The sequence below is a fragment of the Acipenser ruthenus genome, chromosome 32 (assembly GCF_902713425.1).
Source record: "Acipenser ruthenus chromosome 32, fAciRut3.2 maternal haplotype, whole genome shotgun sequence".
Lineage (NCBI taxonomy): Eukaryota > Metazoa > Chordata > Actinopteri > Acipenseriformes > Acipenseridae > Acipenser > Acipenser ruthenus.
The window spans coordinates 4,899,443-4,924,486 of NC_081220.1; the positions used below are offsets into that span (position 1 = coordinate 4,899,443).

General features: G+C 39.9%; 21 non-coding genes across 21 annotated transcripts; 7 read left to right on the top strand and 14 right to left on the bottom strand.

Moving 5' to 3' along the window:
• The first annotated feature begins 855 nt into the window (after positions 1-855).
• Positions 856-1,061, top strand: LOC117969627 (small nucleolar RNA U3). Its single transcript, XR_004662619.2, has one exon. It is a non-coding gene; the product is annotated as a small nucleolar RNA U3 (small nucleolar RNA).
• A 716-nt stretch (positions 1,062-1,777) lies between these two features.
• trnal-caa (transfer RNA leucine (anticodon CAA)) lies at positions 1,778-1,888 on the bottom strand. Its single transcript has 2 exons — positions 1,851-1,888; positions 1,778-1,823 (listed from the first exon to the last, which is right to left on the bottom strand). It is a non-coding gene; the product is annotated as a tRNA-Leu (tRNA).
• A 347-nt stretch (positions 1,889-2,235) lies between these two features.
• On the bottom strand, positions 2,236-2,308 carry trnak-cuu (transfer RNA lysine (anticodon CUU)). The gene has a single exon. It is a non-coding gene; the product is annotated as a tRNA-Lys (tRNA).
• A 2,142-nt stretch (positions 2,309-4,450) lies between these two features.
• Positions 4,451-4,656, top strand: LOC131703533 (small nucleolar RNA U3). Its single transcript, XR_009309974.1, has one exon. It is a non-coding gene; the product is annotated as a small nucleolar RNA U3 (small nucleolar RNA).
• Positions 4,657-5,206: 550 nt separating this feature from the next.
• trnal-caa (transfer RNA leucine (anticodon CAA)) lies at positions 5,207-5,317 on the bottom strand. Its single transcript has 2 exons — positions 5,280-5,317; positions 5,207-5,252 (listed from the first exon to the last, which is right to left on the bottom strand). It is a non-coding gene; the product is annotated as a tRNA-Leu (tRNA).
• Positions 5,318-5,664: 347 nt separating this feature from the next.
• On the bottom strand, positions 5,665-5,737 carry trnak-cuu (transfer RNA lysine (anticodon CUU)). Its single transcript has one exon. It is a non-coding gene; the product is annotated as a tRNA-Lys (tRNA).
• A 2,142-nt stretch (positions 5,738-7,879) lies between these two features.
• On the top strand, positions 7,880-8,085 carry LOC131703534 (small nucleolar RNA U3). Its single transcript, XR_009309975.1, has one exon. It is a non-coding gene; the product is annotated as a small nucleolar RNA U3 (small nucleolar RNA).
• A 716-nt stretch (positions 8,086-8,801) lies between these two features.
• Positions 8,802-8,912, bottom strand: trnal-caa (transfer RNA leucine (anticodon CAA)). Its single transcript has 2 exons — positions 8,875-8,912; positions 8,802-8,840 (listed from the first exon to the last, which is right to left on the bottom strand). It is a non-coding gene; the product is annotated as a tRNA-Leu (tRNA).
• A 347-nt stretch (positions 8,913-9,259) lies between these two features.
• trnak-cuu (transfer RNA lysine (anticodon CUU)) lies at positions 9,260-9,332 on the bottom strand. Its single transcript has one exon. It is a non-coding gene; the product is annotated as a tRNA-Lys (tRNA).
• Positions 9,333-11,471: 2,139 nt separating this feature from the next.
• LOC131703535 (small nucleolar RNA U3) lies at positions 11,472-11,677 on the top strand. The gene has a single exon (XR_009309976.1). It is a non-coding gene; the product is annotated as a small nucleolar RNA U3 (small nucleolar RNA).
• Positions 11,678-12,393: 716 nt separating this feature from the next.
• On the bottom strand, positions 12,394-12,504 carry trnal-caa (transfer RNA leucine (anticodon CAA)). The gene is made up of 2 exons: positions 12,467-12,504; positions 12,394-12,439 (listed from the first exon to the last, which is right to left on the bottom strand). It is a non-coding gene; the product is annotated as a tRNA-Leu (tRNA).
• A 350-nt stretch (positions 12,505-12,854) lies between these two features.
• Positions 12,855-12,927, bottom strand: trnak-cuu (transfer RNA lysine (anticodon CUU)). The gene has a single exon. It is a non-coding gene; the product is annotated as a tRNA-Lys (tRNA).
• A 2,140-nt stretch (positions 12,928-15,067) lies between these two features.
• LOC131703536 (small nucleolar RNA U3) lies at positions 15,068-15,273 on the top strand. The gene has a single exon (XR_009309977.1). It is a non-coding gene; the product is annotated as a small nucleolar RNA U3 (small nucleolar RNA).
• A 704-nt stretch (positions 15,274-15,977) lies between these two features.
• trnal-caa (transfer RNA leucine (anticodon CAA)) lies at positions 15,978-16,088 on the bottom strand. Its single transcript has 2 exons — positions 16,051-16,088; positions 15,978-16,023 (listed from the first exon to the last, which is right to left on the bottom strand). It is a non-coding gene; the product is annotated as a tRNA-Leu (tRNA).
• A 346-nt stretch (positions 16,089-16,434) lies between these two features.
• Positions 16,435-16,507, bottom strand: trnak-cuu (transfer RNA lysine (anticodon CUU)). Its single transcript has one exon. It is a non-coding gene; the product is annotated as a tRNA-Lys (tRNA).
• Positions 16,508-18,647: 2,140 nt separating this feature from the next.
• On the top strand, positions 18,648-18,853 carry LOC131703538 (small nucleolar RNA U3). The gene has a single exon (XR_009309979.1). It is a non-coding gene; the product is annotated as a small nucleolar RNA U3 (small nucleolar RNA).
• Positions 18,854-19,557: 704 nt separating this feature from the next.
• trnal-caa (transfer RNA leucine (anticodon CAA)) lies at positions 19,558-19,668 on the bottom strand. The gene is made up of 2 exons: positions 19,631-19,668; positions 19,558-19,603 (listed from the first exon to the last, which is right to left on the bottom strand). It is a non-coding gene; the product is annotated as a tRNA-Leu (tRNA).
• Positions 19,669-20,014: 346 nt separating this feature from the next.
• On the bottom strand, positions 20,015-20,087 carry trnak-cuu (transfer RNA lysine (anticodon CUU)). Its single transcript has one exon. It is a non-coding gene; the product is annotated as a tRNA-Lys (tRNA).
• Positions 20,088-22,211: 2,124 nt separating this feature from the next.
• Positions 22,212-22,417, top strand: LOC131703570 (small nucleolar RNA U3). Its single transcript, XR_009310011.1, has one exon. It is a non-coding gene; the product is annotated as a small nucleolar RNA U3 (small nucleolar RNA).
• Positions 22,418-23,133: 716 nt separating this feature from the next.
• trnal-caa (transfer RNA leucine (anticodon CAA)) lies at positions 23,134-23,244 on the bottom strand. Its single transcript has 2 exons — positions 23,207-23,244; positions 23,134-23,179 (listed from the first exon to the last, which is right to left on the bottom strand). It is a non-coding gene; the product is annotated as a tRNA-Leu (tRNA).
• Positions 23,245-23,591: 347 nt separating this feature from the next.
• Positions 23,592-23,664, bottom strand: trnak-cuu (transfer RNA lysine (anticodon CUU)). Its single transcript has one exon. It is a non-coding gene; the product is annotated as a tRNA-Lys (tRNA).
• Positions 23,665-25,044: the final 1,380 nt, after the last annotated feature.

Sequence of the window (25,044 nt, forward strand, 5' to 3'; positions counted from 1 at the left end):
TATTTCAAAATACGTAGCTATTTAACTGATCTTTTCAAAACACCCATACACAAAAGCCTTATTTCTACTGAAAAACTAACTTGCTCATGGCTGCTGCTACAGCACTCGGGCACGTTGTGCCTAGCGTTAGCGGACATAGGAGATAAGAAGACCTACAAAATATCACGCGCTGCAGTTTTTCAGTCGAGGGATTATTACAAATTAGCAGACTGTGCATTAATATACACATGCATGGTGGGCGTCTCTGTTACAAAGAATTGTCACACTTTGTATTTATCTCCATAATGCGCCGGGACAAAATACGCAGATACTTTAAAATTATTTGGAGAATGCGGGCATCGATCCCGCTACTTCTCGCATGCTAAGCGAGCGCTCTACCATTTGAGCTAATTCCCCTTTAATGGTGCCAGGGATTCTCATAGGCTTCATCGCAGCTTGATACGAGCAAATCAGATTGTCAGTTGTTTTTTATTTTTATTTTGGCAATGTAGTCTGTGATTGCAAATTTAGAAAAATAATTTAATTAACTAAATAGCAAGTATATCGACTAGAGGTATGTTTTCAATTTCTTTAAAAAGTAGTCTCAGCTCGTTTATTCAGTCGCTTAGAAATCCACAATCTGTGTCCCGATGCAGCAGCGCTGTGTGCTGTGGCTCGAGCTTGTTTGACGAGGCAGACGATGCAAAAATGCCAATACTTGCTTTTGTATCACGCGACAAACTTAAGGTATGCTTTAACGGCTTGGCTGTCTCGAGTTAGTTTGTATTGTTAATGTAACACCTCGTTGTTGCCCAGTCATTGTTTCATATGAAGTAGAGCTTGCCAGTTGGGGGCGACGGTCTGCTAATAAAAGTTAAGACTATATTTGCAAGGATCATTTCTAGAATGAAACACGTTTTGAAGGGATTGGTCTCGGTATCCACCAGGAGGAGTGGCAGTGTTTTCTTCTGAGCACCGAGCTGACAATGAGTGTTGTTATCGGGAACCTACTCGCTGCAAGGAATGACCACTTCAATCTTCAGTCGGGGGATGCTGAAGGAAGGGGACACATTTTGAGTGTGTATCTCATTCCGGTAGAAACGTAGAAAAAAGAAACCATCAAGCCCACAATTGTTCAGTTGTTTAAATCAATAACCACATTTAAATTGATCATTGCTAATGTCAAAACAATTTAAGAACACTTTAAATAGGGCTTGACTAATATAAAAATATAGCAATGTCTTTTGCACTACGCAGGACTAGATTGAGTTTAAAATAGACATTACATCTGAAAATAACTTGTGCTTACCCCCACTTACAAGGAAGCTGTCAACCTTTGTATTCGTCCTCATAAGGTGTTAGAAAATGTAAACAGCAGTTGGAGAATACCGAAGTCGATCATCCTAGCATGTTAAACGAGGGCATTTCTCATGTAAGCTACTTCCACTAATAGATCGTTTATACTGTTCTCAATGGTCAGCATCCCAGCCTGAGACCACGATCCAGTGGCAGTCGGAGATGTTTTTCAAAGTAATATGTTATTTGAAATATTAAAACAATCTTTAGTTAAATAACACATGTTTCTACACAAAATATTTTTCAGTGACTTCGACAAGTAGCCAGTTTACAACAAAAATGCAATCTGTGTTAGGAACGCTATTTTAGTCCGATTTAAAATGGAAATGAAAATGGTATTGAGTGCTGACAAGAGTTTGGTATCAGCTGTTGATTTCCTTGAAACAATCTTTTATAGTAAAATGAACAAATTGATTCTTTTATAAAATAAGTAAAAGTGAACTGTCAGAAGTGGGATTTGAACCCACGCCTCCATTCGGAGACCAGAACACACAATTCTTTGGAAAGACAGCGTCCTTGAGTCTGGCGCCTTAGACCACTCGGCCATTCTGACAAGCTGCATTTGCTTTAGTAGAAAACCGCATTATTTCATTTCAGCACAGACTAGGGTTGTCTATTGTATCAAGGCCCGATTGGGTTTATTACGCACATACTAACTTGCTCCATGAATGATGTAATGACAAGTGTAAAAAAAGAATCAGATTGAAGCCAACCCACGAAAGTAAGATTCTTTATTTCAATATCGGTATAGCTTTAAAGGATGCACGCATTTTACAATAGCAATTGCTATATGACAATGACCAATAAGTAATTGTGTTGCAATACTTTATACAATGTGAACAGAATCAGACATTGCTCCGTTGCCTCGTAGAAACATCTACAATTTGTATTTAAAAAGGACGCCCAACGTGGGGCTCGAACCCACGACCCTGAGATTAAGAGTCTCATGCTCTACCGACTGAGCTAGCCGGGCTGTCGGAAGAAAGTCTCTTTCTTTGAGGCGGGGTGAGAGAGGAAGTACCGACAGGTGCGTGGGACCTGAGATTCGGTGTGCTGCTGCTGTAGATGAGTGTTCTGGAGACGCGCTGTGTCTGTGTCTGCGGTGTTACAGCCGTGTGAGTATATTCCAAAAGTAAAGTGTTGGATAATTCGAGAGCTAGTCTGTTGAATAAAGCTCTGAGACGTGTGGTTAAATCCCGGTCTCATCAATTTTGTTTTGTTAGATTAAAAGTGTTCCAGCAGCAGGTAAATGTCCCCACACCTTTTGGTTCTGTTTACTTATGCTACAGCGCTGCTAAACCTGAACGTTGCTGCTAATTATCTTAACTAAACTTGTATTGTTGTTGAATTGCTCTAATATAGTTAAACCTGTAATGTTGCAGCTAACGTTCCCTAATACTGTTAAAACTTGTGTGTATTAACAATCTGGCTTTTGTTGTTGTACCCTTGCTGCGAAGAGCTGTTTCCAATCACCTAGCACTCTTAAAGAGAAGTGTAATCGCTGCTATATGTTGGTCTAATACCCCATGCTTTTAAAATGTGGCTATTGGCTGGCTTTATTCAATTTCCCCTCCTTGTTTTTAGTACAACTTTAATACATTGTATTGTTAGTTATTTGAACTGATTTATGTGACTCATGGATCATTGTAATAAAGCTTTGTGAATTGTTATTCTGCCTTTGTCATTCTGTTGTCATTCCTATTCCAAACCTTTTAATTAATTTTTAGTAGTGTCGGTATTAGGACTCTCACTGGGTGTCACTGGGTGTGGCTGCTACAATCCCATATAGAATGCGACAAAACAGGTCGCCCTCCTTCATATAAACAGAAAAAGAATAAGTACACACACACACACGAGTTGATTTACTGCAGCGTCAGACATTGGAGGTTCAGCAGTGTACTGCAATGTTGTGAATAGACGTGTCTAATTCAGGATGGTTGAGCGAGCTATGGCGCTGCGTTCAGATCACAGTTACCCTGGAAGCGTGGATTCGAATTCCATTTCTGACAGCTCTGTTTGTTCATTAACCACTCAGCCACGGCTACATGATCTCACGGTTTTCCGTGAAAACAGCCGTATTATTGTCAAAAGAAGCAAACGACACCCGCAGTAATGCTGCAGGTGGCAGTATAGGCTAAATAATGAACCCAAGTCAAATGCCTTTGTTGAAACTCTATCAGATTTGTACAAGTCAAGCACACGTGGGAAATAATAATACCATATCCTTTCTGCCAATGTTCATAATAATGAATACATCCTTATTTCAAAATATGTAGCTATTTAACTGATCTTTTCAAAACACCCATACACAAAAGCCTTATTTCTACTGAAAAACTAACTTGCTTCATGGCTGCTGCTACAGCACTCGGGCACGTTGTGCCTAGCGTTAGCGGACATAGGAGATAAGAAGACCTACAAAATATCACGCGCTGCAGTTTTTCAGTCCGGGGATTATTACAAATGAGCAGACTGTGCATTAAAATACACATGCATGGTGGGCCTCTCTGTTACAAAGAATTGTCACACTTTGTATTTATCTCCATAATGCGCCGGGACAAAATACGCAGATACTTTAAAATTATTTGGAGAATGCGGGCATCGATCCCGCTACTTCTCGCATGCTAAGCGAGCGCTCTACCATTTGAGCTAATTCCCCTTTAATGGTGCCAGGGATTCTCATAGGCTTCATCGCAGCTTGATACGAGCAAATCAGATTGTCAGTTGTTTTTTATTTTTATTTTGGCAATGTAGTCTGTGATTGCAAATTTAAAAAAATAATTTAATTAACTAAATAGCAAGTATTTCGACTAGAGGTATGTTTTCAATTTCTTTAAAAAGTAGTCTCAGCTCGTTTATTCAGTCGCTTAGAAACCCACAATCTGTGTCCCGATGCAGCAGCGCTGTGTGCTGTGGCTCGAGCTTGTTTGACGAGGCAGACGATGCAAAAATGCCAATACTTGCTTTTGTATCACACGACAAACTTAAGGTATGCTTTAACGGCCTGGCTGTCTCGGGTTAGTTTGTATTGTTAATGTAACACCTCGTTGTTGCCCAGTCATTGTTTCATATGAAGTAGAGCTTGCCAGTTGGGGGCGACGGTCTGCTAATAAAAGTTAAGACTATATTTGCAAGGATCATTTCTAGAATGAAACACGTTTTGAAGGGATTGGTCTCGGTATCCACCAGGAGGAGTGGCAGTGTTTTCTTCTGAGCACCGAGCTGACAATGAGTGTTGTTATCGGGAACCTACTCGCTGCAAGGAATGACCACTTCAATCTTCAGTCGGGGGTTGCTGAAGGAAGGGGACACATTTTGAGTGTGTATCTCATTCCGGTAGAAACGTAGAAAAAAGAAACCATCAAGCCCACAATTGTTCAGTTGTTTAAATCAATAACCACATTTAAATTGATCATTGCTAATGTCAAAACAATTTAAGAACACTTTAAATAGGGCTTGACTAATATAAAAATATAGCAATGTCTTTTGCACTACGCAGGACTAGATTGAGTTTAAAATAGACATTACATCTGAAAATAACTTGTGCTTACCCCCACTTACAAGGAAGCTGTCAACCTTTGTATTCGTCCTCATAACGTGTTAGAAAATGTAAACAGCAGTTGGAGAATACCGAGGTCGATCATCCTAGCATGTTAAACGAGGGCATTTCTCATGTAAGCTACTTCCACTAATAGATCGTTTACAACAAAAATGCAATCTGTGTTAGGAACGCTATTTTAGTCCGATTTAAAATGGAAATTAAAATGGTATTGAGTGCTGACAAGAGTTTGGTATCAGCTGTTGATTTCCTTGAAACAATCTTTTATAGTAAAATGAACAAATTGATTCATTTAAAAAATAAGTAAAAGAGAACTGTCAGAAGTGGGATTTGAACCCACGCCTCCATTCGGAGACCAGAACACACAATTCTTTGGAAAGATAGCGTCCTTGAGTCTGGCGCCTTAGACCACTCGGCCTTTCTGACAAGCTGCGTTTGCTTTAGTAGAAAACCGCATTATTTCATTTCAGCACAGACTAGGGTTGTCTATTGTATCAAGGCCCGATTGGGTTTATTACGCACATACTAACTTGCTCCATGAATGATGTAATGACAAGTGTAAAAAAAGAATCAGATTGAAGCCAACCCACGAAAGTAAGATTCTTTATTTCAATATCGGTATAGCTTTAAAGGATGCACGCATTTTACAATAGCAATTGCTATATGACAATGACCAATAAGTAATTGTGTTGCAATACTTTATACAATGTGAACAGAATCAGACATTGCTCCGTTGCCTCGAAGAAACATCTACAATTTGTATTTAAAAAGGACGCCCAACGTGGGGCTCGAACCCACGACCCTGAGATTAAGAGTCTCATGCTCTACCGACTGAGCTAGCCGGGCTGTCGGGAGAAAGTTTCTTTCTTTGAGGCGGGGTGAGAGAGGAAGTACCGACACGTGCGTGGGACCTGAGATTCGGTGTGCTGCTGCTGTAGATGAGTGTTCTGGAGACGCGCTGTGTCTGTGTCTGTGGTGTTACAGCCGTGTGGGTATATTCCAAAAGTAAAGTGTTGGATAATTCGAGAGCTAGTCTGTTGAATAAAGCTCTGAGACGTGTGGTTAAATCCCGGTCTCATCAATTTTGTTTTGTTAGATTAAAAGTGTTCCAGCAGCAGGTAAATGTCCCCACACCTGTTGGTTCTGTTTACTTATGCTACACCGCTGCTAAACCTGAACGTTGCTGCTAATTATCTTAACTAAACTTGTATTGTTGTTGAATTGGTCTAATATAGTTAAACCTGTAATGTTGCAGCTAACGTTCCCTAATAATGTTAAAACTTGTGTGTATTAACAATCTGGCTTTTGTTGTTGTACCCTTGCTGCGAAGAGCTGTTTCCAATCACTTAGCACTCTTAAAAAGAAGTGTAATCGCTGCTATATGTTGGTCTAATACCCCATGCTTTTAAAATGTGGCTATTGGCTGGCTTTATTCAATTTCCCCTCCTTGTTTTTAGTACAACTTTAATACATTGTATTGTTAGTTATTTGAACTGATTTATGTGACTCATGGATCATTGTAATAAAGCTTTGTGAATTGTTATTCTGCCTTTGTCATTCTGTTGTCATTCCTATTCCAAACCTTTTAATTAATTTTTAGTAGTGTCGGTATTAGGACTCTCACTGGGTGTCACTGGGTGTGGCTGCTACAATCCCATATAGAATGCGACAAAACAGGTCGCCCTCCTTCATATAAACAGAAAAAGAATAAGTACACACACACACACGATTTGATTTACTGCAGCGTCAGACATCGGAGGTTCAGCAGTGTACTGCAATATTGTGAAAAGACGTGTCTAATTCAGGATGGTTGAGCGAGCTATGGCGCTGCGTTCAGATCACAGTTACCCTGGAAGCGTGGCTTCGAATTCCATTTCTGACAGCTCTGTTTGTTCATTAACCACTCAGCCACGGCTACATGATCTCACGGTTTTCCGTGAAAACAGCCGTATTATTGTCAAAAGAAGCAAACGACACCCGCAGTAATGCTGCAGATGGCAGTATAGGCTAAATAATGAACCCAAGTCAAATGCCTTTGTTGAAACTCTATCAGATTTGTACAAGTCAAGCACACGTGGGAAATAATAATACCATATCCTTTCTGCCAACGTTCATAATAATGAATACATCCTTATTTCAAAATACGTAGCTATTTAACTGATCTTTTCAAAACACCCATACACAAAAGCCTTATTTCTACTGAAAAACTAACTTGCTTCATGGCTGCTGCTACAGCACTCGGGCACGTTGTGCCTAGCGTTAGCGGACATAGGAGATAAGAAGACCTACAAAATATCACGCGCTGCAGTTTTTCAGTCCGGGGATTATTACAAATGAGCAGACTGTGCATTAAAATACACATGCATGGTGGGCCTCTCTGTTACAAAGAATTGTCACACTTTGTATTTATCTCCATAATGCGCCGGGACAAAATACGCAGATACTTTAAAATTATTTGGAGAATGCGGGCATCGATCCCGCTACTTCTCGCATGCTAAGAGAGCGCTCTACCATTTGAGCTAATTCCCCTTTAATGGTGCCAGGGATTCTCATAGGCTTCATCGCAGCTTGATACGAGCAAATCAGATTGTCAGTTGTTTTTTATTTTTATTTTGGCAATGTAGTCTGTGATTGCAAATTTAAAAAAATAATTTAATTAACTAAATAGCAAGTATTTCGACTAGAGGTATGTTTTCAATTTCTTTAAAAAGTAGTCTCAGCTCGTTTATTCAGTCGCTTAGAAATCCACAATCTGTGTCCCGATGCAGCAGCGCTGTGTGCTGTGGCTCGAGCTTGTTTGACGAGGCAGACGATGCAAAAATGCCAATACTTGCTTTTGTATCACACGACAAACTTAAGGTATGCTTTAACGGCCTGGCTGTCTCGGGTTAGTTTGTATTGTTAATGTAACACCTCGTTGTTGCCCAGTCATTGTTTCATATGAAGTAGAGCTTGCCAGTTGGGGGCGACTGTCTGCTAATAAAAGTTAAGACTATATTTGCAAGGATCATTTCTAGAATGAAACACGTTTTGAAGGGATTGGTCTCGGTATCCACCAGGAGGAGTGGCAGTGTTTTCTTCTGAGCACCGAGCTGACAATGAGTGTTGTTATCGGGAACCTACTCGCTGCAAGGAATGACCACTTCAATCTTCAGTCGGGGGTTGCTGAAGGAAGGGGACACATTTTGAGTGTGTATCTCATTCCGGTAGAAACGTAGAAAAAAGAAACCATCAAGCCCACAATTGTTCAGTTGTTTAAATCAATAACCACATTTAAATTGATCATTGCTAATGTCAAAACAATTTAAGAACACTTTAAATAGGGCTTGACTAATATAAAAATATAGCAATGTCTTTTGCACTACGCAGGACTAGATTGAGTTTAAAATAGACATTACATCTGAAAATAACTTGTGCTTACTCCCACTTACAAGGAAGCTGTCAACCTTTGTATTCGTCCTCATAACGTGTTAGAAAATGTAAACAGCAGTTGGAGAATACCGAAGTCGATCATCCTAGCATGTTAAACGAGGGCATTTCTCATGTAAGCTACTTCCACTAATAGATCGTTTATACTGTTCTCAATGGTCCGCATCCCAGCCTGAGACCACGATCCAGTGGCAGTCGGAGATGTTTTTCAAAGTAATATGTTATTTGAAATATTAAAACAATCTTTAGTTAAATAACACATGTTTCTACACAAAATATTTTTCAGTGACTTCGACAAGTAGCCAGTTTACAACAAAAATGCAATCTGTGTTAGGAACGCTATTTTAGTCCGATTTAAAATGGAAATGAAAATGGGATTGAGTGCTGACAAGAGTTTGGTATCAGCTGATGATTTCCTTGAAACAATCTTTTTTAGTAAAATGAACAAATTGATTCATTTAAAAAATAAGTAAAAGTGAACTGTCAGAAGTGGGATTTGAACCCACGCCTCCATTCGGAGACTGGAACACACAATTCTTTGGAAAGACAGCGTCCTTGAGTCTGGCGCCTTAGACCACTCAGCCATTCTGACAAGCTGCGTTTGCTTTAGTAGAAAACCGCATTATTTCATTTCAGCACAGACTAGGGTTGTCTATTGTATCAAGGCCCGATTGGGTTTATTACGCACATACTAACTTGCTCCATGAATGATGTAATGACAAGTGTAAAAAAAGAAACAGATTGAAGCCAACCCACGAAAGTAAGATTCTTTATTTCAATATCGGTATAGCTTTAATGGATGCACGCATTTTACAATAGCAATTGCTATATGACAATGACCAATAAGTAATTGTGTTGCAATACTTTATACAATGTGAACAGAATCAGACATTGCTCCGTTGCCTCGAAGAAACATCTACAATTTGTATTTAAAAAGGACGCCCAACGTGGGGCTCGAACCCACGACCCTGAGATTAAGAGTCTCATGCTCTACCGACTGAGCTAGCCGGGCTGTCGGGAGAAAGTTTATTTCTTTGAGGCGGGGTGAGAGAGGAAGTACCGACAGGTGGTTGGACCTGAGATTCGGTGTGCTGCTGCTGTAGACGAGTGTTCTGGAGACGCGCTGTGTCTGTGTCTGCGGTGTTACAGCCGTGTGAGTATATTCCAAAAGTAAAGTGTTGGATAATTCTAGAGCTAGTCTGTTGAATAAAGCTCTGAGACGTGTGGTTAAATCCAGGTCTCATCAATTTTGTTTTGTTAGATTAAAAGTGTTCCAGCAGCAGGTAAATGTCCCCACACCTTTTGGTTCTGTTTACTTATGCTACACCGCTGCTAAACCTGAACGTTGCTGCTAATTATCTTAACTAAACTTGTATTGTTGTTGAATTGCTCTAATATAGTTAAACCTGTAATGTTGCAGCTAACGTTCCCTAATACTGTTAAAACTTGTGTGTATTAACAATCTGGCTTTTGTTGTTGTACCCTTGCTGCGAAGAGCTGTTTCCAATCACCTAGCACTCTTAAAGAGAAGTGTAATCGCTGCTATATGTTGGTCTAATACCCCATGCTTTTAAAATGTGGCTATTGACTGGCTTTATTCAATTTCCCCTCCTTGTTTTTAGTACAACTTTAATACATTGTATTGTTAGTTATTTGAACTGATTTATGTGACTCATGGATCATTGTAATAAAGCTTTGTGAATTGTTATTCTGCCTTTGTCATTCTGTTGTCATTCCTATTCCAAACCTTTTAATTAATTTTTAGTAGTGTCGGTATTAGGACTCTCACTGGATGTCACTGGGTGTGGCTGCTACAATCCCATATAGAATGCGACAAAACAGGTCGCCCTCCTTCATATAAACAGAAAAAGAATAAGTACACACACACACGAGTTGATTTACTGCAGCGTCAGACATCGGAGGTTCAGCAGTGTACTGCAATGTTGTGAAAAGACGTGTCTAATTCAGGATGGTTGAGCGAGCTATGGCGCTGCGTTCAGATCACAGTTACCCTGGAAGCGTGGGTTCGAATTCCATTTCTGACAGCTCTGTTTGTTCATTAACCACTCAGCCACGGCTACATGATCTCACGGTTTTCCGTGAAAACAGCCGTATTATTGTCAAAAGAAGCAAACGACACCCGCAGTAATGCTGCAGATGGCAGTATAGGCTAAATAATGAACCCAAGTCAAATGCCTTTGTTGAAACTCTATCAGATTTGTACAAGTCAAGCACACGTGGGAAATAATAATACCATATCCTTTCTGCCAACGTTCATAATAATGAATACATCCTTATTTCAAAATACGTAGCTATTTAACTGATCTTTTCAAAACACCCATACACAAAAGCCTTATTTCTACTGAAAAACTAACTTGCTTCATGGCTGATGCTACAGCACTCGGGCACGTTGTGCCTAGCGTTAGCGGACATAGGAGATAAGAAGACCTACAAAATATCACGCGCTGCAGTTTTTCAGTCCGGGGATTATTACAAATTAGCAGACTGTGCATTAAAATACACATGCATGGCGGGCGTCTCTGTTACAAAGAATTGTCACACTTTGTATTTATCTCCATAATGCGCCGGGACAAAATACGCAGATACTTTAAAATTATTTGGAGAATGCGGGCATCGATCCCGCTACTTCTCGCATGCTAAGCGAGCGCTCTACCATTTGAGCTAATTCCCCTTTAATGGTGCCAGGGATTCTCATAGGCTTCATCGCAGCTTGATACGAGCAAATCAGATTGTCAGTTGTTTTTTATTTTTATTTTGGCAATGTAGTCTGTGATTGCAAATTTAAAAAAATAATTTAATTAACTAAATAGCAAGTATTTCGACTAGAGGTATGTTTTCAATTTCTTTAAAAAGTAGTCTCAGCTCGTTTATTCAGTCGCTTAGAAATCCACAATCTGTGTCCCGATGCAGCAGCGCTGTGTGCTGTGGCTCGAGCTTGTTTGACGAGGCAGACGATGCAAAAATGCCAATACTTGCTTTTGTATCACACGACAAACTTAAGGTATGCTTTAACGGCCTGGCTGTCTCGGGTTAGTTTGTATTGTTAATGTAACACCTCGTTGTTGCTCAGTCATTGTTTCATATGAAGTAGAGCTTGCCAGTTGGGGGCGACGGTCTGCTAATAAAAGTTAAGACTATATTTGCAAGGATCATTTCTAGAATGAAACACGTTTTGAAGGGATTGGTCTCGGTATCCACCAGGAGGAGTGGCAGTGTTTTCTTCTGAGCACCGAGCTGACAATGAGTGTTGTTATCGGGAACCTACTCGCTGCAAGGAATGACCACTTCAATCTTCAGTCGGGGGTTGCTGAAGGAAGGGGACACATTTTGAGTGTGTATCTCATTCCGGTAGAAACGTAGAAAAAAGAAACCATCAAGCCCACAATTGTTCAGTTGTTTAAATCAATAACCACATTTAAATTGATCATTGCTAATGTCAAAACAATTTAAGAACACTTTAAATAGGGCTTGACTAATATAAAAATATAGCAATGTCTTTTGCACTACGCAGGACTAGATTGAGTTTAAAATAGACATTACATCTGAAAATAACTTGTGCTTACCCCCACTTACAAGGAAGCTGTCAACCTTTGTATTCGTCCTCATAACGTGTTAGAAAATGTAAACAGCAGTTGGAGAATACCGAGGTCGATCATCCTAGCATGTTAAACGAGGGCATTTCTCATGTAAGCTACTTCCACTAATAGATCGTTTATACTGTTCTCAATGGTCCGCATCCCAGCCTGAGACCACGATCCAGTGGCAGTCGGAGATGTTTTTCAAAGTAATATGTTATTTGAAATATTAAAACAATCTTTAGTTAAATAACACATGTTTCTACACAAAATATTTTTCAGTGACTTCGACAAGTAGCCAGTTTACAACAAAAATGCAATCTGTGTTAGGAACGCTATTTTAGTCCGATTTAAAATGGAAATGAAAATGGTATTGAGTGCTGACAAGAGTTTGGTATCAGCTGTTGATTTCCTTGAAACAATCTTTTTTAGTAAAATGAACAAATTGATTCATTTAAAAAATATGTAAAAGAGAACTGTCAGAAGTGGGATTTGAACCCACGCCTCCATTCGGAGACCAGAACACACAATTCTTTGGAAAGACAGCGTCCTTGAGTCTGGCGCCTTAGACCACTCGGCCATTCTGACAAGCTGCGTATGCTTTAGTAGAAAACCGCATTATTTCATTTCAGCACAGTCTAGGGTTGTCTATTGTATCAAGGCCCGATTGGGTTTATTACGCACATACTAACTTGCTCCATGAATGATGTAATGACAAGTGTAAAAAAAGAAACAGATTGAAGCCAACCCACGAAAGTAAGATTCTTTATTTCAATATCGGTATAGCTTTAAAGGATGCACGCATTTTACAATAGCAATTGCTATATGACAATGACCAATAAGTAATTGTGTTGCAATACTTTATACAATGTGAAAAGAATCAGACATTGCTCCTCCGTTGCCTCGAAGAAACATCTACAATTTGTATTTAAAAAGGACGCCCAACGTGGGGCTCGAACCCACGACCCTGAGATTAAGAGTCTCATGCTCTACCGACTGAGCTAGCCGGGCTGTCGGGAGAAAGTTTCTTTCTTTGAGGCGGGGTGAGAGAGGAAGTACCGACAGGTGCGTGGGACCTGAGATTCGGTGTGCTGCTGCTGTAGATGAGTGTTCTGGAGACGCGCTGTGTCTGTCTCTGCGGTGTTACAGCCGTGTGAGTATATTCCAAAAGTAAAGTGTTGGATAATTCGAGAGCTAGTCTGTTGAATAAAGCTCTGAGACGTGTGGTTAAATCCCGGTCTCATCAATTTTGTTTTGTTAGATTAAAAGTGTTCCAGCAGCAGGTAAATGTCCCCACACCTTTTGGTTCTGTTTACTTATGCTACACCGCTGCTAAACCTGAACGTTGCTGCTAATTATCTTAACTAAACTTGTATTGTTGTTGAATTGGTCTAATATAGTTAAACCTGTAATGTTGCAGCTAACGTTCCCTAATACTGTTAAAACTTGTGTGTATTAACAATCTGGCTTTTGTTGTTGTACCCTTGCTGCGAAGAGCTGTTTCCAATCACCTAGCACTCTTAAAGAGAAGTGTAATCGCTGCTATATGTTGGTCTAATACCCCATGCTTTTAAAATGTGGCTATTGGCTGGCTTTATTCAATTTCCCCTCCTTGTTTTTAGTACAACTTTAATACATTGTATTTTTAGTTATTTGAACTGATTTATGTGACTCATGGATCATTGTAATAAAGCTTTGTGAATTGTTATTCTGCCTTTGTCATTCTGTTGTCATTCCTATTCCAAACCTTTTAATTAATTTTTAGTAGTGTCGGTATTAGGACTCTCACTGGGTGTCACTGGGTGTGGCTGCTACAATCCCATATAGAATGCGACAAAACAGGTCGCCCTCCTTCATATAAACAGAAAAAGAATAAGTACACACACACACGAGTTGATTTACTGCAGCATCAGACATCGGAGGTTCAGCAGTGTACTGCAATGTTGTAAAAAGACGTGTCTAATTCAGGATGGTTGAGCGAGCTATGGCGCTGCGTTCAGATCACAGTTACCCTGGAAACGTGGGTTCGAATTCCATTTCTGACAGCTCTGTTTGTTCATTAACCACTCAGCCACGGCTACATGCTCTCACGGTTTTCCGTGAAAACAGCCGTATTATTGTCAAAAGAAGCAAACGACACCCGCAGTAATGCTGCAGATGGCAGTATAGGCTAAATAATGAACCCAAGTCAAATGCCTTTGTTGAAACTCTATCAGATTTGTACAAGTCAAGCACACGTGGGAAATAATAATACCATATCCTTTCTGCCAACGTTCATAATAATGAATACATCCTTATTTCAAAATACGTAGCTATTTAACTGATCTTTTCAAAACACCCATACACAAAAGCCTTATTTCTACTGAAAAACTAACTTGCTTCATGGCTGCTGCTACAGCACTCGGGCACGTTGTGCCTAGCGTTAGCGGACATAGGAGATAAGAAGACCTACAAAATATCACGCGCTGCAGTTTTTCAGTCCGGGGATTATTACAAATTAGCAGACTGTGCATTAAAATACACATGCATGGCGGGCGTCTCTGTTACAAAGAATTGTCACACTTTGTATTTATCTCCATAATGCGCCGGGACAAAATACGCAGATACTTTAAAATTATTTGGAGAATGCGGGCATCGATCCCGCTACTTCTCGCATGCTAAGCGAACGCTCTACCATTTGAGCTCATTCCCCTTTAATGGTGCCAGGGATTCTCATAGGCTTCATCGCAGCTTGATACGAGCAAATCAGATTGTCAGTTGTTTTTTATTTTTATTTTGGCAATGTAGTCTGTGATTGCAAATTTAAAAAAATAATTTAATTAACTAAATAGCAAGTATTTCGACTAGAGGTATGTTTTCAATTTCTTTAAAAAGTAGTCTCAGCTCGTTTATTCAGTCGCTTAGAAACCCACAATCTGTGTCCCGATGCAGCAGCGCTGTGTGCTGTGGCTCGAGCTTGTTTGACGAGGCAGACGATGCAAAAATGCCAATACTTGCTTTTGTATCACACGACAAACTTAAGGTATGCTTTAACGGCCTGGCTGTCTCGGATTAGTTTGTATTGTTAATGTAACACCTCGTTGTTGCCCAGTCATTGTTTCATATGAAGTAGAGCTTGCCAGTTGGGGGCGACGGTCTGCTAATAAAAGTTAAGACTATATTTGCAAGGATCATTTCTAGAATGAAACACGTTTTGAAGGGATTGGTCTCGGTATCCACCAGGAGGAGTGGCAGTGTTTTCTTCTGAGCACCGAGCTGACAATGAGTGTTGTTATCGGGAACCTACTCGCTGCAAGGAATGACCACTTCAATCTTCAGTCGGGGGTTGCTGAAGGAAGGGGACACATTTTGAGTGTGTATCTCATTCCGGTAGAAACGTAGAAAAAAGAAACCATCAAGCCCACAATTGTTCAGTTGTTTAAATCAATAACCACATTTAAATTGATCATTGCTAATGTCAAAACAATTTAAGAACACTTTTAATAGGGCTTGACTAATATAAAAATATAGCAATGTCTTTTGCACTACGCAGGACTAGATTGAGTTTAAAATAGACATTACATCTGAAAATAACTTGTGCTTACCCCCACTTACAAGGAAGCTGTCAACCTTTGTATTCGTCCTCATAACGTGTTAGAAAATGTAAACAGCAGTTGGAGAATACCGAGGTCGAGTTAAACGAGGGCATTTCTCATGTAAGCTACTTCCACTAATAGATCGTTTATACTGTTCTCAATGGTCCGCATCCCAGCCTGAGACCACGATCCAGTGGCAGTCGGAGATGTTTTTCAAAGTAATATGTTATTTGAAATATTAAAACAATCTTTAGTTAAATAACACATGTTTCTACACAAAATATTTTTCAGTGACTTCGACAAGTAGCCAGTTTACAACAAAAATGCAATCTGTGTTAGGAACGCTATTTTAGTCCGATTTAAAATGGAAATGAAAATGGTATTGAGTGCTGACAAGAGTTTGGTATCAGCTGTTGATTTCCTTGAAACATTCTTTTATAGTAAAATGAACAAATTGATTCATTTAAAAAATAAGTAAAAGTGAACTGTCAGAAGTGGGATTTGAACCCAAGCCTCCATTCGGAGACCAGAACACACAATTCTTTGGAAAGACAGCGTCCTTGAGTCTGGCGCCTTAGACCACTCGGCCATTCTGACAAGCTGCGTTTGCTTTAGTAGAAAACCGCATTATTTCATTTCAGCACAGACTAGGGTTGTCTCGTATCAAGGCCCGATTGGGTTTATTACGCACATACTAACTTGCTCCATGAATGATGTAATGACAAGTGTAAAAAAAAGAATCAGATTGAAGCCAACCCACGAAAGTAAGATTCTTTATTTCAATATCGGTATAGCTTTAAAGGATGCACGCATTTTACAATAGCAATTGCTATATGACAATGACCAATAAGTAATTGTGTTGCAATACTTTATACAATGTGAACAGAATCAGACATTGCTCCGTTGCCTCGAAGAAACATCTACAATTTGTATTTAAAAAGGACGCACAACGTGGGGCTCGAACCCACGACCCTGAGATTAAGAGTCTCATGCTCTACCGACTGAGCTAGCCGGGCTGTCGGGAGAAAGTTTCTTTCTTTGAGGCGGGGTGAGAGAGGAAGTACCGACAGGTGCGTGGGACCTGAGATTCGGGGTGTGGCTGCTGTAGATGAGTGTTCTGGAGACGCGCTGTGTCTGTGTCTGCGGTGTTACAGCCGTGTGAGTATATTCCAAAAGTAAAGTGTTGGATAATTCGAGAGCTAGTCTGTTGAATAAAGCTCTGAGACGTGTGGTTAAATCCCGGTCTCATCAATTTTGTTTTGTTAGATTAAAAGTGTTCCAGCAGCAGGTAAATGTCCCCACACCTTTTGGTTCTGTTTACTTATGCTACAGCGCTGCTAAACCTGAACGTTGCTGCTAATTATCTTAACTAAACTTGTATTGTTGTTGAATTGCTCTAATATAGTTAAACCTGTAATGTTGCAGCTAACGTTCCCTAATACTGTTAAAACTTGTGTGTATTAACAATCTGGCTTTTGTTGTTGTACCCTTGCTGCGAAGAGCTGTTTCCAATCACCTAGCACTCTTAAAAAGAAGTGTAATCGCTGTTATATGTTGGTCTAATACCCCATGCTTTTAAAATGTGGCTATTGGCTGGCTTTATTCAATTTCCCCTCCTTGTTTTTAGTACAACTTTAATACATTGTATTGTTAGTTATTTGAACTGATTTAGGTGACTCATGGATCATTGTAATAAAGCTTTGTGAATTGTTATTCTGCCTTTGTCATTCTGTTGTCATTCCTATTCCAAACCTTTTAATTAATTTTTAGTAGTGTCGGTATTAGGACTCTCACTGGGTGTCACTGGGTGTGGCTGCTACAATCCCATATAGAATGCGACAAAACAGGTCGCCCTCCTTCATATAAACAGAAAAAGAATAAGTACACACACACACGAGTTGATTTACTGCAGCATCAGACATCGGAGGTTCAGCAGTGTACTGCAATGTTGTAAAAAGACGTGTCTAATTCAGGATGGTTGAGCGAGCTATGGCGCTGCGTTCAGATCACAGTTACCCTGGAAGCGTGGGTTCGAATTCCATTTCTGACAGCTCTGTTTGTTCATTAACCACTCAGCCACGGCTACATGCTCTCACGGTTTTCCGTGAAAACAGCCGTATTATTGTCAAAAGAAGCAAACGACACCCGCAGTAATGCTGCAGATGGCAGTATAGGCTAAATAATGAACCCAAGTCAAATGCCTTTGTTGAAACTCTATCAGATTTGTACAAGTCAAGCACACGTGGGAAATAATAATACCATATCCTTTCTGCCAACGTTCATAATAATGAATACATCCTTATTTCAAAATACGTAGCTATTTAACTGATCTTTTCAAAACACCCATACACAAAAGCCTTATTTCTACTGAAAAACTAACTTGCTTCATGGCTGCTGCTACAGCACTCGGGCACGTTGTGCCTAGCGTTAGCGGACATAGGAGATAAGAAGACCTACAAAATATCACGCGCTGCAGTTTTTCAGTCCGGGGATTATTACAAATTAGCAGACTGTGCATTAAAATACACATGCATGGCGGGCGTCTCTGTTACAAAGAATTGTCACACTTTGTATTTATCTCCATAATGCGCCGGGACAAAATACGCAGATACTTTAAAATTATTTGGAGAATGCGGGCATCGATCCCGCTACTTCTCGCATGCTAAGCGAACGCTCTACCATTTGAGCTAATTCCCCTTTAATGGTGCCAGGGATTCTCATAGGCTTCATCGCAGCTTGATACGAGCAAATCAGATTGTCAGTTGTTTTTTATTTTTATTTTGGCAATGTAGTCTGTGATTGCAAATTTAAAAAAATAATTTAATTAACTAAATAGCAAGTATTTCGACTAGAGGTATGTTTTCAATTTCTTTAAAAAGTAGTCTCAGCTCGTTTATTCAGTCGCTTAGAAACCCACAATCTGTGTCCCGATGCAGCAGCGCTGTGTGCTGTGGCTCGAGCTTGTTTGACGAGGCAGACGATGCAAAAATGCCAATACTTGCTTTTGTATCACACGACAAACTTAAGGTATGCTTTAACGGCCTGGCTGTCTCGGATTAGTTTGTATTGTTAATGTAACACCTCGTTGTTGCCCAGTCATTGTTTCATATGAAGTAGAGCTTGCCAGTTGGGGGCGACGGTCTGCTAATAAAAGTTAAGACTATATTTGCAAGGATCATTTCTAGAATGAAACACGTTTTGAAGGGATTGGTCTCGGTATCCACCAGGAGGAGTGGCAGTGTTTTCTTCTGAGCACCGAGCTGACAATGAGTGTTGTTATCGGGAACCTACTCGCTGCAAGGAATGACCACTTCAATCTTCAGTCGGGGGTTGCTGAAGGAAGGGGACACATTTTGAGTGTGTATCTCATTCCGGTAGAAACGTAGAAAAAAGAAACCATCAAGCCCACAATTGTTCAGTTGTTTAAATCAATAACCACATTTAAATTGATCATTGCTAATGTCAAAACAATTTAAGAACACTTTTAATAGGGCTTGACTAATATAAAAATATAGCAATGTCTTTTGCACTACGCAGGACTAGATTGAGTTTAAAATAGACATTACATCTGAAAATAACTTGTGCTTACCCCCACTTACAAGGAAGCTGTCAACCTTTGTATTCGTCCTCATAACGTGTTAGAAAATGTAAACAGCAGTTGGAGAATACCGAGGTCGAGTTAAACGAGGGCATTTCTCATGTAAGCTACTTCCACTAATAGATCGTTTATACTGTTCTCAATGGTCCGCATCCCAGCCTGAGACCACGATCCAGTGGCAGTCGGAGATGTTTTTCAAAGTAATATGTTATTTGAAATATTAAAACAATCTTTAGTTAAATAACACATGTTTCTACACAAAATATTTTTCAGTGACTTCGACAAGTAGCCAGTTTACAACAAAAATGCAATCTGTGTTAGGAACGCTATTTTAGTCCGATTTAAAATGGAAATGAAAATGGTATTGAGTGCTGACAAGAGTTTGGTATCAGCTGTTGATTTCCTTGAAACATTCTTTTATAGTAAAATGAACAAATTGATTCATTTAAAAAATAAGTAAAAGTGAACTGTCAGAAGTGGGATTTGAACCCAAGCCTCCATTCGGAGACCAGAACACACAATTCTTTGGAAAGACAGCGTCCTTGAGTCTGGCGCCTTAGACCACTCGGCCATTCTGACAAGCTGCGTTTGCTTTAGTAGAAAACCGCATTATTTCATTTCAGCACAGACTAGGGTTGTCTCGTATCAAGGCCCGATTGGGTTTATTACGCACATACTAACTTGCTCCATGAATGATGTAATGACAAGTGTAAAAAAAAGAATCAGATTGAAGCCAACCCACGAAAGTAAGATTCTTTATTTCAATATCGGTATAGCTTTAAAGGATGCACGCATTTTACAATAGCAATTGCTATATGACAATGACCAATAAGTAATTGTGTTGCAATATTTTATACAATGTGAACAGAATCAGACATTGCTCCGTTGCCTCGAAGAAACATCTACAATTTGTATTTAAAAAGGACGCCCAACGTGGGGCTCGAACCCACGACCCTGAGATTAAGAGTCTCATGCTCTACCGACTGAGCTAGCCGGGCTGTCGGGAGAAAGTTTATTTCTTTGAGGCGGGGTGAGAGAGGAAGTACCGACAGGTGGTTGGACCTGAGATTCGGTGTGCTGCTGCTGTAGACGAGTGTTCTGGAGACGCGCTGTGTCTGTGTCTGCGGTGTTACAGCCGTGTGAGTATATTCCAAAAGTAAAGTGTTGGATTATTCTAGAGCTAGTCTGTTGAATAAAGCTCTGAGACGTGTGGTTAAATCCAGGACTCATCAATTTTGTTTTGTTAGATTAAAAGTGTTCCAGCAGCAGGTAAATGTCCCCACACCTTTTGGTTCTGTTTACTTATGCTACACCGCTGCTAAACCTGAACGTTGCTGCTAATTATCTTAACTAAACTTGTATTGTTGTTGAATTGCTCTAATATAGTTAAACCTGTAATGTTGCAGCTAACGTTCCCTAATACTGTTAAAACTTGTGTGTATTAAAAATCTGGCTTTTGTTGTTGTACCCTTGCTGCGAAGAACTGTTTCCAATCACCTAGCACTCTTAAAGAGAAGTGTAATCGCTGCTATATGTTGGTTTAAAATGTGGCTATTGACTGGCTTTATTCAATTTCCCCTCCTTGTTTTTAGTACAACTTTAATACATTGTATTGTTAGTTATTTGAACTGATTTATGTGACTCATGGATCATTGTAATAAAGCTTTGTGAATTGTTATTCTGCCTTTGTCATTCTGTTGTCATTCCTATTCCAAACCTTTTAATTAATTTTTAGTAGTGTCGGTATTAGGACTCTCACTGGGTGTCACTGGGTGTGGCTGCTACAATCCCATATAGAATGCGACAAAACAGGTCGCCCTCCTTCATATAAACAGAAAAAGAATAAGTACACACACACACACGAGTTGATTTACTGCAGCGTCAGACATCGGAGGTTCAGCAGTGTACTGCAATGTTGTGAAAAGACGTGTCTAATTCAGGATGGTTGAGCGAGCTATGGCGCTGCGTTCAGATCACAGTTACCCTGGAAGCGTGGGTTCGAATTCCATTTCTGACAGCTCTGTTTGTTCATTAACCACTCAGCCACGGCTACATGATCTCACGGTTTTCCGTGAAAACAGCCGTATTATTGTCAAAAGAAGCAAACGACACCCGCAGTAATGCTGCAGATGGCAGTATAGGCTAAATAATGAACCCAAGTCAAATGCCTTTGTTGAAACTCTATCAGATTTGTACAAGTCAAGCACACGTGGGAAATAATAATACCATATCCTTTCTGCCAACGTTCATAATAATGAATACATCCTTATTTCAAAATACGTAGCTATTTAACTGATCTTTTCAAAACACCCATACACAAAAGCCTTATTTCTACTGAAAAACTAACTTGCTCATGGCTGCTGCTACAGCACTCGGGCACGTTGTGCCTAGCGTTAGCGGACATAGGAGATAAGAAGACCTACAAAATATCACGCGCTGCAGTTTTTCAGTCCAGGGATTATTTCAAATTAGCAGACTGTGCATTAATATACACATGCATGGTGGGCGTCTCTGTTACAAAGAATTGTCACACTTTGTATTTATCTCCATAATGCGCCGGGACAAAATACGCAGATACTTTAAAATTATTTGGAGAATGCGGGCATCGATCCCGCTACTTCTCGCATGCTAAGCGAGCGCTCTACCATTTGAGCTAATTCCCCTTTAATGGTGCCAGGGATTCTCATAGGCTTCATCGCAGCTTGATACGAGCAAATCAGATTGTCAGTTGTTTTTTATTTTTATTTTGGCAATGTAGTCTGTGATTGCAAATTTAGAAAAATAATTTAATTAACTAAATAGCAAGTATATCGACTAGAGGTATGTTTTCAATTTCTTTAAAAAGTAGTCTCAGCTCGTTTATTCAGTCGCTTAGAAATCCACAATCTGTGTCCCGATGCAGCAGCGCTGTGTGCTGTGGCTCGAGCTTGTTTGACGAGGCAGACGATGCAAAAATGCCAATACTTGCTTTTGTATCACGCGACAAACTTAAGGTATGCTTTAACGGCTTGGCTGTCTCGAGTTAGTTTGTATTGTTAATGTAACACCTCGTTGTTGCCCAGTCATTGTTTCATATGAAGTAGAGCTTGCCAGTTGGGGGCGACGGTCTGCTAATAAAAGTTAAGACTATATTTGCAAGGATCATTTCTAGAATGAAACACGTTTTGAAGGGATTGGTCTCGGTATCCACCAGGAGGAGTGGCAGTGTTTTCTTCTGAGCACCGAGCTGACAATGAGTGTTGTTATCGGGAACCTACTCGCTGCAAGGAATGACCACTTCAATCTTCAGTCGGGGGATGCTGAAGGAAGGGGACACATTTTGAGTGTGTATCTCATTCCGGTAAAAACGTAGAAAAAAGAAACCATCAAGCCCACAATTGTTCAGTTGTTTAAATCAATAACCACATTTAAATTGATCATTGCTAATGTCAAAACAATTTAAGAACACTTTAAATAGGGCTTGACTAATATAAAAATATAGCAATGTCTTTTGCACTACGCAGGACTAGATTGAGTTTAAAATAGACATTACATCTGAAAATAACTTGTGCTTACCCCCACTTACAAGGAAGCTGTCAACCTTTGTATTCGTCCTCATAAGGTGTTAGAAAATGTAAACAGCAGTTGGAGAATACCGAAGTCGATCATCCTAGCATGTTAAACGAGGGCATTTCTCATGTAAGCTACTTCCACTAATAGATCGTTTATACTGTTCTCAATGGTCAGCATCCCAGCCTGAGACCACGATCCAGTGGCAGTCGGAGATGTTTTTCAAAGTAATATGTTATTTGAAATATTAAAACAATCTTTAGTTAAATAACACATGTTTCTACACAAAATATTTTTCAGTGACTTCGACAAGTAGCCAGTTTACAACAAAAATGCAATCTGTGTTAGGAACGCTATTTTAGTCCGATTTAAAATGGAAATGAAAATGGTATTGAGTGCTGACAAGAGTTTGGTATCAGCTGTTGATTTCCTTGAAACAATCTTTTTTAGTAAAATGAACAAATTGATTCATTTAAAAAATAAGTAAAAGTGAACTGTCAGAAGTGGGATTTGAACCCACGCCTCCATTCGGAGACCAGAACACACAATTCTTTGGAAAGACAGCGTCCTTGAGTCTGGCGCCTTAGACCACTCGGCCATTCTGACAAGCTGCATTTGCTTTAGTAGAAAACCGCATTATTTCATTTCAGCACAGACTAGGGTTGTCTATTGTATCAAGGCCCGATTGGGTTTATTACGCACATACTAACTTGCTCCATGAATGATGTAATGACAAGTGTAAAAAAAGAATCAGATTGAAGCCAACCCACAAAAGTAAGATTCTTTATTTCAATATCGGTATAGCTTTAAAGGATGCACGCATTTTACAATAGCAATTGCTATATGACAATGACCAATAAGTAATTGTGTTGCAATACTTTATACAATGTGAACAGAATCAGACATTGCTCCGTTGCCTCGAAGAAACATCTACAATTTGTATTTAAAAAGGACGCCCAACGTGGGGCTCGAACCCACGACCCTGAGATTAAGAGTCTCATGCTCTACCGACTGAGCTAGCCGGGCTGTCGGAAGAAAGTCTCTTTCTTTGAGGCGGGGTGAGAGAGGAAGTACCGACAGGTGCGTGGGACCTGAGATTCGGTGTGCTGCTGCTGTAGATGAGTGTTCTGGAGACGCGCTGTGTCTGTGTCTGCGGTGTTACAGCCGTGTGAGTATATTCCAAAAGTAAAGTGTTGGATAATTCGAGAGCTAGTCTGTTGAATAAAGCTCTGAGACGTGTGGTTAAATCCCGGTCTCATCAATTTTGTTTTGTTAGATTAAAAGTGTTCCAGCAGCAGGTAAATGTCCCCACACCTTTTGGTTCTGTTTACTTATGCTACAGCGCTGCTAAACCTGAACGTTGCTGCTAATTATCTTAACTAAACTTGTATTGTTGTTGAATTGCTCTAATATAGTTAAACCTGTAATGTTGCAGCTAACGTTCCCTAATACTGTTAAAACTTGTGTGTATTAACAATCTGGCTTTTGTTGTTGTACCCTTGCTGCGAAGAGCTGTTTCCAATCACCTAGCACTCTTAAAGAGAAGTGTAATCGCTGCTATATGTTGGTCTAATACCCCATGCTTTTAAAATGTGGCTATTGGCTGGCTTTATTCAATTTCCCCTCCTTGTTTTTAGTACAACTTTAATACATTGTATTGTTAGTTATTTGAACTGATTTATGTGACTCATGGATCATTGTAATAAAGCTTTGTGAATTGTTATTCTGCCTTTGTCATTCTGTTGTCATTCCTATTCCAAACCTTTTAATTAATTTTTAGTAGTGTCGGTATTAGGACTCTCACTGGGTGTCACTGGGTGTGGCTGCTACAATCCCATATAGAATGCGACAAAACAGGTCGCCCTCCTTCATATAAACAGAAAAAGAATAAGTACACACACACACACGAGTTGATTTACTGCAGCGTCAGACATTGGAGGTTCAGCAGTGTACTGCAATGTTGTGAATAGACGTGTCTAATTCAGGATGGTTGAGCGAGCTATGGCGCTGCGTTCAGATCACAGTTACCCTGGAAGCGTGGATTCGAATTCCATTTCTGACAGCTCTGTTTGTTCATTAACCACTCAGCCACGGCTACATGCTCTCACGGTTTTCCGTGAAAACAGCCGTATTATTGTCAAAAGAAGCAAACGACACCCGCAGTAATGCTGCAGGTGGCAGTATAGGCTAAATAATGAACCCAAGTCAAATGCCTTTGTTGAAACTCTATCAGATTTGTACAAGTCAAGCACACGTGGGAAATAATAATACCATATCCTTTCTGCCAATGTTCATAATAATGAATACATCCTTATTTCAAAATATGTAGCTATTTAACTGATCTTTTCAAAACACCCATACACAAAAGCCTTATTTCTACTGAAAAACTAACTTGCTTCATGGCTG